The following is a 10,136-nucleotide window of genomic DNA, read 5'->3' as shown; positions in this document are numbered from 1 at the left end:
CAACATTTTTTCAAATTCTTTCTTCAATAAAGTGCTCAAAAAAGGTGTCTGACTCCGCTGTGAGTGGAAGTCAGAAAGTGAATTGCCATTGTAGAAACGGTAAAACAAACATTGTGATGGGTATACAATAATAAAGATGGAAGTTGCTCCTTCAGACTTTTGTGAGTCATTTTTATTTCCCGCAATTCACAATGTATATATTAACCTTCAGGTTACATCTAAACATACAGTTACATTACTCCAGATCGCACTACAAGTGTTACAAATGCCAGTGAGAGTATTGGCTCATGTTTGCAGCTATCAACCAGTTCTGTTTAGCAATAAAAGGAAATGCAGTTCCCTGATTCCTTAGGGTAGAAGCATGAAGTGATGCAGTGCTATGACTAAGACCACTGCAAGTATTTGGGTAGTGTGGGTATATCCATTTAGACGCACTGCAAGGTTAGTATACCTGCTTCGCGCTGCCACTAACAAACATCTTTCTATTTGTTGTATTTTATACCTCTCTATTTATTTTATTCAATTTATTCTTTTGTTGTTTTTGAGGTGTGCCGGACGGTGCAGTTGTGACACTCAAATTTCCTTCGGGATTAATAAAGTGTTTCTTATTCTTATTCTTATTTCCTGAATGGAACCACCACTCACAGTTCATGCAGCTAAATCAAAACATTTCTTTTCAAATGTGATCAATTAGATAGCAAATCCCTCCTGTTTGTGTTGATGTACTTTGCACTGTTCCAAAAAAGGAGCATTCGGTTAAAAAAGTTAACCAATTTGGTGCAGGTTGTGGAACTGGCCTCAGTACTACCAGTGAATAGACTGATTCACAATGCTATGCATGGAAAAAGCACATTTTAGAACCATCAATTTGCATGGATTGAACTACTTATGTTTTGTGCAAGTAAGTAGATATGCAGACATTTGCTCATTTAAAAATATCTGCTTCCTGTGTCCCTGGCCAACCAGCTACAGCGCTGGGCCCCAGTTTGGTTGACTCTAAAGGAGAAAAGCATCCAATCTCCACCCCCAAACCATTTAGTTTTAGCTCCTGGTATCCTCTTATGCATTCCTGTGGTACCAAAAAGCCTTTACCCATCACTAATTTAGCTGTCTCTGGTGCCATCAAGCGGAAAAATTACCTGCACCAGCTTCAATTTAAGACCAAAAATATAATTTACACCATGACACTATATTATCGAGGGTAAAGAGGTAAGTTAAATGGCAGGATAAAATCAAAAAGTCAGAATAACTGAATTTAACCAAGGCGTGTGTTAAATAGATATTATAAATGTGACATTTCAATATATGTGCATAAGAACTGCCAGTATTTGTGGACCTCAAAAGAAACCTAATGGGTCTCTCCATACCATCTCCATGAATTTCCCAGCCCCCTAACTGCGATGATTTTAAAATGAGCCATGGCAGCAATTGTGGTAACTGGCCACCAGGTGGAGCATTGGCAGAGATGGCCTCTGTTGGCTTGGGGTTCGTGATGGGGGATATGTTTTTAATGGTTATTGATGTCTACATTTATTTGCACAGGCAGACGTGAGACATGTTCCAAATCATATAAGTGATTCCTCTAGTTTAGGGCCAGATTTGAAATGGGGATTTAGGGTTTGTTTAGGGTTAATATTCAGGATTTAGGATGCATATTTTTCTGTAGGAGCACACTTGCTGATATCTTTCGTGTTATTAGGCCTAGAAACATATGTTTCTGTTTGAACTTAAACATGGAGAGGCAGTGATTTTGCCCCTCTTCAATGCATTCCAGTGCATCAGAGAAAATGTCCATCCTGCCTGTTACAGGGAAATAAACTTTAAATAAATTAACAGTGCTTAAGTAAATAATTATTTAGGAAATTGAAGCTGTATTTTATAACTAAAATATTAAGTGAAAAAAATAGAAAAACAGTAGATCTGTAATTAAAAATGTAAATAAATCCATGCGTAATTATTCAATATATACATAGATATTTTGATCATTGTTTAATGCCTTATTTATGGCTTATTTTAAGGCAATATCTTTCTTGTTGATTTTCTGAAAGGCAGGTACTATAAATGAATGCCTCTCCTTCCTTGTTTTTTTTTTCATTTCATCCAGATGCTTCTGTAGTTTAACCAATTGGATTAAGATTATGGGATGGAGACATGGAGATAGGTATTATTTCTGAGGTCACTGCACTGCCTCTGTACATTGTAAATAGCAAACTCTTTCTTCTCTTGTGTTTGCAACTCCTAATATAATGACAAGCTATAAAATGAAACCACTTCGAGCTTGTTTTGCATGTGGCAGCACGGTCATGAAGCCCTGCATGTTCATAGTAATACTTCAGAAACTACTTCTGAGGCAATGCTTAAAAATATAGTTTAAAATTTGAGTTTCACTCTTAGACATGCGGGTGTAAAACTGTCAGTGTAGCAGGCTGACTGGCAGAGTCAGTGTTCCCTTGTGTTATTCCTGGTCCTGATGAATTGTGGGATTGTTGTTAATGTACGTAAATAGAAGACTCAGAGGACTATGGATAATTCCGTTTCCCTCTTGGCAAGTTTGTGTTCCCAGTTTTTAGGCATGCTGTTGGATCATTGGATGAATGCAAATTTATTCAAACTGTAAAAAAGGATTATTGGTGAATCAAATCCCTGAGTGGTAAGAAGTGCCAAACTCATTGTCTTAGACAATGCACAAATGCCTCTGTTAATAATTTAGAAAAATAATAAATACCACATGATTATCATGCCTATAAATAAAAAGGACAATAAACACAGACTCAAATAAACAGACACTTATACAATAGATTAAAAAATAGATACAAACTTTGATTAATAAATAATTAAATACACAGAAAGTTCAATGTAAAACCTCAATAAAGAGTGAAACAGTTCATAGCCTTGTTGCTTATAACAGCATGCCTGGAACACCAAGTTGACTAATCAGATTGCATGGCAATCTGTTTCAAAATGCATGGCAAAACTGTTTCAAAATGCATCTTAATGTATGTTCAGATGCATTTATTAAATAAATGTATGTTTTCTGAAGTCTTGGAATGCTATGTTATGTATGATCTTGCTAATGAATTTTCTGATGGCAGAGTGATCTCATTACTGTACATATACTTCATTATTTGAGTTACTAACTCATAAACACATGCAATATATGGGCTAAATGTTAGAGCAAAGGTGTTGGCACCTGGTCACCCAGGGAACAGGGAAGGCTGATTGGGGTGAATAGCCCAAACCATAAATAAATAAAATACTTAATGTTTAATCTACAAATGTAGAGGGTATTGATGAGGTTGCCCATTGCAAATCAATACAAATATAATGCTAGAAGCTAAGATCTAAGATTATCTAGCTTGCTACATGTTGTACAAAGGTTAGGGAAAAAACATACAGTCCTAAAAACATGGTGGCATTAAGATCACAGGTATTATTAGATGTCCTTAGCTATTTTCAGATGTTTTGCAGCAGATCAGACCACATTTTATGAATGACATGTTTATTATTATTATCATTATTATTATTATTATTATTTTTATTATTATTGTTATTATTATTGTATATAATAATAATAATAATAATAATGAAAGCAACCTCAAATCAATGGCTTCTTGTAGCATAGGCTATGGTGGCCTGAACAGCAGTCCAAACAAAAGCTGCTAATGTTGTCATTGGAACAATGTGTTTGGGGGCATGGTCATGCACTAATCACATTGAGATAATGCTGGCAGCTGTGGTGCAGTTCATTGATCCCCATTGATTCATTGTATTTTCCTTGTATTAGCCTCTCATTGAATCCCAAAGGTAATATGCTCTTCAATGAGAAATTCCTTTGCACTGTTCTTTTAGCTTTATCTTTATCACCGTTATTTTTTTCCAGTTAAGCTACCCTGTTTGGGATTGCCAAATGTACAGTGCCTTAAAAAGTATTCGGCCCCAGCCCTTTTTTCCACATAAATGATTTCCATAACTTGAGATTTTCACTAATTAGACTGAGACTTTTCTATTTGTGAATCACTCAACTCTGCAACAGTGCAGCCCAAACAAAAAATGAAACTATAAAGCATTAAAGAATTTAAAAAATCAAGAACTGAAATGTCAACAATTAATAAGCATTCATCCCTATTCTTTAGTACTTGTTTTAAACCACCTTTCACAACTATTACAGCCATCAGTCTTTTTGGAAAAGTCTCCATTAATTTTGCACAACGTGATGGAGCAATATCAGTCCATTCCACCTTGCAAAATTGTTCAAGTTGTACCAGGTTAGTTGGAGAGTGGAGGTGGACTGCAATTATGAGGTCTTTCCACAGATGTTCGATGGGGTTAAGGTCAGGACTCTGACTGGGCCGCTCAAGGACGTCAGTTTTCTTTATTTTAAGCCAATCCAATGTTGCTCTGGCTGTGCGCTTTGGGTTGTTGTCCTGCTGAAACACAAACTTCCTTGTTAATTTATACTTTCTGGCAGAGTGGAGTAGGTTTCTATCTCCATGTATTTTGCAGCATTCATCTTCCCATCAATCTTGACCAGATTGCCAGTCCCTGCTGGTAAAAAACACCCCGTAACATCATGTTACCACCAGCGTATTTCACTATGGGGATGGTTTCCTGGCTGATGTGCAGTGTTAGTTTTATACCACACATACTGCTTAGCGTTTGAGCCAAGAAGTTTCACTTCAGTCTCATCAGACCACAGCACCTTTTGCCATGTCTTGCCATATTCTTCCAAGTGATGTTTTGCAAAGTGTTTACAGGCAAGCATGTGCTTTTTTCAGCAAGGTCTTCTTCCTTGCCACACTTCCATAAAGGCTCTTTTTGTGCAATAGTTTGGATATTGAAAATAATGTCCATGGCTCAACAATTGCAGCCATTGACTTCTGTAGCTCAGTCAGGGTGACAGTTGGCATCACAGTAGCCTCTCTGACAAGTGCCATTCTTGTTTGGCAACTAAGTTTAGGGGGGGCGGCCTGCCCTAGGCAGCCCAGCTGTAGTTCCATATTTCTTCCACTTCTGTATGATGGACCGCACTGAGCTCTGAGGTTTGTTCTGTGCCTTTGAAATGTTATTGTATCCTTCCCCAGGTTTGTTCTTCTTCACAATTATATCCCTCATTTGTTTTGAATGCTCTTTTCTCTTAATTTTGGTTTGTTCAATGTAAATCCAACCATACTGTTTGACCTTATAGAGAGAAGGTATTTATAGAGGGAAGGTATTTATGCTCATGAAGAAATTCAACACAGGTGATCCACTAATTTCCTACATAGGTAAGACCATCAACAAATTGGATGCATTTATAAGAAAATATCTTACACCTGAGCAAGGTTAGCCTTATAATTATGAAGGGTATGAATATGAATACTTTTTAAATCTCAAAATTTTAGTTTTATTATTTTTGTCTTATTTTTTTCTAAATTTTTGAAAGGTTTTGGAAGTTTCTTTTGATGTGCAATACTGTGTAGACAAATACTGTGTAAAAAATTTATTTACTTTAATATATTTTAAATTTGGAATCTGAGACAATCAATTGTGAAAACAGTGTTGGGAGCTGAATACTTTTTCAAGGCACTGTATATTGTCTCACTGGAGGAGCTTTGAAACCAAATGAATGCAGGCCTGTGATTCACTTGGATGTAGCCAACAGCTATTTTGCACACAGTCACAGTCACAGAGTGCACCACAGTGAAGTGGGCACCAATTGCATGGTAGGCCCAACTCCGCTGACGTTGTCCGAGCAGCTCACAGCCATCTGCTGAATCACAGAGTGCCTGTGAGTGGTGAGAAGGGGAAGCCCTGGCCGACCTACCTACCCCTACCCCTCACAGAATGATGCAAATTTGTTCCGCTGCTAAATTCTGAATCTGAAGACAGGTGCTCCTGAAAATGGTTAAAATATTTTGATGAGCAGGCATCGTGTTGTATTGTGTTACTTGCTGTGTGTCAATAATGAATTTTGGGGTTCTCAATGTATGTTGGCACAAAAGATTACATACACAATATTGATTGTGCTCAGTGTCAACCTTTACCAGATGGGGGTGCCAATGTTGCTGTAAGGTTTGCTTATGTATTTTCTAGAGGTGAAGTATTCTGGAAAGGCTTGTGCTGTTCAGAGTGCATCTGTTGAAATACAGATGCAAGGTATTCATGCCGTTATCAAAAAGGTGTGTCTGAATCACTTTTGGCATTTAAACCAAGCAAGTGAGCTGGAATTAACTCTGTAATGACTGGAAGGCACTCAAAGGTGTGTCTGTGCCAACCTGCAAGTTAGTTCTGGAATTTAGAGGTGGAATGAATGAGCACATGGATGTTGACAAAGTGTCTAGCTCTCTCAGGCAAATCACATGAAAAGCCTTCTCTGCAGTCACTTACTGTACATCACAGGCTTGCTTTGTATTCGTTGCACATGCCCATGTTTGATTACATCATTATCATATGGGTCCCACCCAGGAGAGGAAGCTCAGAGGTATTTACTGTCTGAGAAAATAGGCCAAGGTGACCGAGTGGCCTGGTAGACCAAGAATAGCTTCTGTTTATCTGAAACAGGTTTAGGACATCCTCGAGCAAACTGAACAGACCTATGAAGATTTGCAGTCTGTTAGAGAGATCTGCAGTCTGTTAGAGCCTGGAAAACCTTTAACTTCTTTTAATTTCTCTTGGGGTGACTGTGATTAATTAGCAAATTCAGTGTGTGAATAGGAACTTGAAATGCAGTGAATAGATCTGAGCCAGTGGCAAACCAACAGGATAGAAGCAAAAACAGGTATCCAAAAGGACTCAAATGATCTTCGCCAGTGTCCTATCATCAGTAATGTGACCCCATCTTAAAACATGTCTCTTTGTCATATCTTGTAAGAAAGTAACAATTGTTGTTACTGTGAGAAACATAACTCTGTTCTATTGTAGTTACTCATGCTCCTAAATGCTAAAATGCTGGTACCTCGCAGTCTATGTCAATTGGGTGACAAAAGCAAGTCCCATTTGGCATGCATGTATTACTGATGCACTACATAAACCTGGTGGAAAAATGTGCCCTCTGTCATCCATTCTCTGTATAGACCTATTTGGTGTTCTGCTTCTATTCTGTTTACTTCCCAGCGCCAAGATCACCTACCTCTAATATAACACTACTGGTATTGTACAGTGCTCTTTGCATCTCCAGCTGCCTCTGGAATAACTGTTTGGTCTTCATGATTGGAAGAATCTGCTCAAGGCTGTTTTAAGAATCTCCCATTTACTGCTAACTACTGGTATGACAAAACAGGTCCAGGTAAAAGTTCTGTCTGGAGTCATAATTATAACTTCCAGTCACTTATCAGTCTATCAAAGAGGATGTGATGTTTTTAGTAGACTTTTGGAGAATTGACTTCATCAATAACTGGCATAATTCTTTGGGAGCAGCTTTATTTCTTTATTAGTTATGCTTCACTTTCAAACAGAATACCTGTATTTTATCTAAAAAAATTGAACAAGCCTGTAGTAATATACAGTATGACTAAGACATAACGGAGATCAACACCTAGATTTTGAAGTTTCTAGTAGGATGTATGTAATGTACTATCTATGTAGCTTTCCCAGCTTCACTTGCAAATCTAGATGTGTCTCGTGTTTAATCATTGTTTAGCATGGGTAAAATTTAAAGCTGCTCCTCCAAAAAGAAGAGGACTCCAGTATCATATTCTGAGAATTTAACTCCTGCACTTTTGAATGTAAGATCAATCACCTTTAATTTGCTTAATGAATGTTAATCAGATTTTAACTTCATGGTGGACAGCAAATTTGATCCCAAAGCAGCACCTTGGGCCTTGCGCCATTGTCAGAGGAACACACCTACTTACAAGCAAAAAAAAACTACCGTTAATTGACAAATAATACAAACTCAGAGTTAGACATTCAAAGTGTGCCAGCTGGTGCTGTCAAGATTTTTTCTGCCCAGACTGTTGCACAGACAATATGTAAAATTGTATCACTATTGAAATCCTCTAGCACAGTGGTTCTCAACTCCAGTCCTGGGGACCCACTGCCCAGCATGTTTTAGATGCCTCCCTGCTCCAACACACCTGATTCAAATGATCAACTGGGTATTAACTGCTGCAGCTGCTTGATAACAAGCTGATCATTTGAATTAAGTGTGTTGGAGCAGGGAGGCATCTAAAACATGCTGGGCAGTGGGTCCCCAGGACCGGAGTTGAGAACCACTGCTCTAGCAGTTTTCTTGATCAAACAGTGTCTTCACCACTGTAAATTGGTCTCTGTCAAACGGAAACTTTCCCATGGCTCTAGAGATTGACATTATGAAGGCCTTGATAAAGAAAAGCAAATTGTTTTGCTTGTAATAATTGCAGACCCAAATCCAAATGTACATTTTTAAGTAGAATTCTGGAAAAGATGGTTGATTTTGTAGACATAAATGTGCTTTTTCCCAAATAAAACAATACCTTTTCAAAGGTCAGTTCAGTCAGGTGTTCAGTCAAATCACAGTATTGAAACCACTTTGGTTGAGGTGGTCAAAGGCTGGCAAAAGTATCAACATTAATAGAGTATCTGCTCTGTTTCTCCCAGATCACAGCACTACCTTTGATAATGTAGGCCATGAAACTCTGATCCCAATTTTTGGTCTAGAAATTAGGACTAGACCAGTGCTAAAATGGTTCAGGAAGAACATTCTTTGTTGCTTTGGGAGACTCACTATCTGAAAAAGCTATCATTTGCTTGTGTAGTTCCATGGGGATCAGTTTTTTGCCCCTTACTCCTCTCTTAGCGTGCACTCCCCTTTGCCAAACACAGAGTTAATTTCCATGATTATGGTGATGCTGTACAATATACTCCAATTAAATGACTAAGGTCCTTGTCATTGCATCAAGGCTGAAAGAGACCAAATACTTCATCATCTTGGATGCTTGATCTAAAACAGAAATCCTGAAGTTAAGAGTCTAGAGGTAATTCTACATGCTGATGTGAGCTTTCCGTCTCATATACAAAAGGTTACCAGAGCAGCCTTTTTCAGTTTGAGATACAATGCCAAAGTAAGGCCAACCCTCTAACAAGCTGATGCCAAAAGGTTAATGCATGATTTCATGATTTCATTACAAGCAGATTACAGTACTGTTACACTGTCTTTTTTGTTCTTGAACAATTAAACTCAAAAAATTGTGCAGAATGTAGCAGCTACAATGATGCCACCATGCAAGATGAGAGGACTTATTACCCATCCTTGACACTCTGAACTGGTTACCTATGAGTTTTAGAACTGATTACAAGATTTTTTTCATGTTTTTTTTCCCTGATTCATTTTATTTTTTTCAAATGTTTTAGCACCAGAGCACAAAACAGACAGATTATTACAATGCCAGCCCAAAACTATTACAATGTATTACAATTCTCTATTGTATTGAACTGGAAAAGCACTGTGGGGCTACATTTTGTGTATATGTCCTAAAAGACTCCACGGAAACATCATCACCTCTGTAAGTTGTCTTAATCATGACTGGTCTTTTCTGTTATATTACATCATTTTCTTGGTTTTATTATTTCTGTTTCTGTGATTATACTTAATTTTTAGGATCCCGTTTAGAAGTTGTCTTAATTTCATTGTTCAGCCTTTTGGGCTGCCGATAATTAAAAGCTCATATGTGAATAACGTGTATTATTATTGGTATAAACTGGTTTTAAGACTGAACCAGAACACCTTCCCAGTGTGTAGAAGTCGGATAACTAACTGTGAAGGTAATTCCTCTGTTAGGAAACGCAAGGAGGACGGGGCATTCAATCAAGCTATTCTGGAGATACTGCATGATAGCCATTTTTCATGTCTTTGACAATCCGTCTAGAGATTCGTAGTGGGACCATGAAGAAACAACCCTGTGGTCTGTACAGGATAATGCAATGACCGTGTGTGCAAAGTCACTAAAACTTGTTCTGTAATTTTATCACATGAACGTTGATTTCTTCAGCCCCCTCAAAACGCACATCGAAAATTTCGCTTCGAAAGTGGGGTACAATATATGTGACTGTATATAGTCTGTTTCGAAAAGCTATTAATGAAGTACACGTTGATATTTTCTGTCTGTATTTTCGACACATTTTCGGAAACAGAATTTAAACCCGCCTCCGTGGGCAAATTTGCTGCTAGTCAGCACCAA

Source organism: Megalops cyprinoides, chromosome 16 (assembly GCF_013368585.1).
Source record: "Megalops cyprinoides isolate fMegCyp1 chromosome 16, fMegCyp1.pri, whole genome shotgun sequence".
NCBI lineage: Eukaryota > Metazoa > Chordata > Actinopteri > Elopiformes > Megalopidae > Megalops > Megalops cyprinoides.
The sequence above is the reverse complement of the archived record's forward strand: the minus strand, read 5'-3'. Positions refer to the sequence as shown.